At 48.5% G+C, this 2500-nt stretch overlaps 1 protein-coding gene across 1 annotated transcript in view; it reads left to right on the top strand.

Moving 5' to 3' along the window:
- The window catches only part of cdh23 (cadherin-related 23), a 435252-nt gene that overhangs the window by 13224 nt on the left and 419528 nt on the right, over nucleotides 1–2500 (top strand). The gene's annotated exons all lie outside the window — the stretch shown is intronic.

Genomic DNA, 2500 nt, shown 5'->3' with positions numbered 1-2500 from the left:
GTTTGTCATCATGTCTTTGTGGAGAATTAATGTGTTCACTATGCCGTGTCAATTAAGTGGTAGAGGAAAGAGCTGTACCACCTCCTCGTCTTGTGCAGAATGGAGTAGTAACCAATAAGTCCATCCGATGGATCCACCCCTCCCATATATTATATTCTTGTACTGCTGGAGGGACCGGCACTTGTTCCACATGCTATATGCCATCTGTCTTCACCCTCCGCTGTATGGTGCTGCCTTCGCTGTGGGTTTGGTGAATGCTGGAACACATCCGAACCAGACGAGTGTCTTTCCATTGTACGAACAGCAGACTCCCCTCCCGTATCCAACGTATCGTTTGTACCCCTTGGGTGGCAAGTGGTGATGGCCCCGGATCTGTCTTTGGGGACACCGATCCTGTGTTCACGAATGGTACCACATGCCCATATCTTATCATCCGGCAGTTGCTGGAACAGCATTGGCCTGGTATAAAAATTGTGCACGAAGAGCTTGTACCCAGTGCCCAAAAGTGGAGAGGACACCAGCTCCATGACGACATCGTAGCTCAGCCCTTTTCCATATCCTGCTTGGTTTTCCCCCTCATAGACCATGAAGTCTCAGGTGTACCCAGATTGTGAGTTTGACAGCACAAACAATTTGTACCCCCATTTTGATGACTTATCTTTGCAGTATTGCTGGATTCCTATCCTGGCACGGGAGGTGACCATGCACTCGTCAATGGCAATGTTCTGGCCTAGCTGGAAGTTGGCCATGCAGTTCTGCCGGATATCAGTGTACTGGGGCTTAATCTTCTGAAGGTGGTCGAACTCAGGGGTGCCTCTCCGAGCTGCATTGAGCTCGCCCTCATCAGGGTCAGACAGATGGATAGTGGTGGAGATTCGTCTGAATTTACGTCCAGACATGGTTGAGCCAGGTCATGGAAAGCTATACAATTCTGACCTCCTCCAGTAGTCTGTAAGAGCTGGTGCGTGAACAAGACCCATGTAAATGATCAGAGATAGATAGCTGAACATTTCTGCCCTGGGCAGTTCTTCCCAAAGATGTGCATGTCTCCGTCTCCCAAACTTGTTTGTGTTTCTGAGGATCGTTTGTAAAACTGCATCGGAGATGAATAGGCGGAAGAGATCCAAGATGGTATAATTTCCCCCAGTAATAACTTGCGGACCAGGCCTACGAGTTGGTCTAAACACTGGTTGTTGTGGAAGTATATCTTGTACCTCTGTGTCCTGCCATCCACGTCCATCTTCAGTTTGGGCCAAGTCTCTCCCCCTTCCTCCTGGCCTTCCAGGGGGGCGGCCTACTCCTCTTCCTCTGCCTGTGCCTGTGCCCCTGCCTCCTCTAGCCCTGCCACGTCCAGGAGGCCTACCCCACGGCCGGCCTACTCCTCTCCCCCCAATCCTCTTCCCTGGGGGTATGTATTCATCTCTGTAATAAAAAACAAAGCACAGAGAATTTCAAAACATGTTACCCCAACCAAGGACCTCTTGGCCCTGGCTGACTCGTATCAGCACTCGGTAATACACAGAAGCACTGTCCATGGTACTTACTCAGAACCGCTGCATTCCGGGGATGAATTCAAAACGGTGTCGTCGGTCTCGCTGCTGTCAGGCTCCCATTCAATGTCTGTTTCGTCTCCGTTGATGGATCCTGTTGGTTCAGCGGTCACCTCAGCCGTGGTGCATATTCTTTTCCGAGGATTTTGTGACATTATGCAGAAATTCGTCAACTTGATCTGTGGAACAATGCCAAAAAATATGGCGAATGTTCGGCAGCGTGTATACTTTTACACGGCAGCTTCAATCACAAGCTGCACCTGTGGGTGTCTGGTCTCATTGATTGTTATTTGAAACCCGTCCGCGGGTGTTATCACTCGCTATCAGGTGGCAGCTGCAGCTGGGTATTACACATGCAGCTGCAAACATCTGGCCATTAGTCTATGTGTGGGCCTGTTACTGTGGGGGTGTCTAATGATGCCTAGTGCCCATGGAATGTGGTATCTGGGCGGGCTGGGTGGTATCAGCTCAGCCCTGTGCAGTGTTGGTGGGGCCTGGCAGAATGGAGTGTCTAATGTGCCCTGATTACCCATAGCAAGTGTCTCTCGAGCGGTATAGGTGGTGTGGACATGGTGGTGGAGAAAGCTCATTGATTTGTAACCGCCGACGGGGCTTTCTCCCGCCGGCGGCAGGTGTACGTTAACTGGTTAAAAAAACATTTTATAATATTTTCAAAAATATTTTATCCATTATATAATAATCAAGCGTTTGCACAGACTCTTTGGTTGGAGGGGCGGGCAAACATAAATACGTCAAAATACACGTCCAAGTTTAAGACTCATTTAAAAATATATTTTATAATATTTTTAAAAATATTTGATCCATTGTGTAATATTCAAGCGTTTGCACAGACTCGTTGCAGCCTATCGATTTAGCAAAACGTGTATATTTGTTTTTTCATCAACAGCCTGACACGTCTCTCTCTTCACCGTCTCACCCTCACTCACTCT

This window comes from Engraulis encrasicolus, chromosome 24 (assembly GCF_034702125.1).
Source record: "Engraulis encrasicolus isolate BLACKSEA-1 chromosome 24, IST_EnEncr_1.0, whole genome shotgun sequence".
NCBI lineage: Eukaryota > Metazoa > Chordata > Actinopteri > Clupeiformes > Engraulidae > Engraulis > Engraulis encrasicolus.
This window is presented reverse-complemented; position numbering and strand designations above follow the sequence as displayed.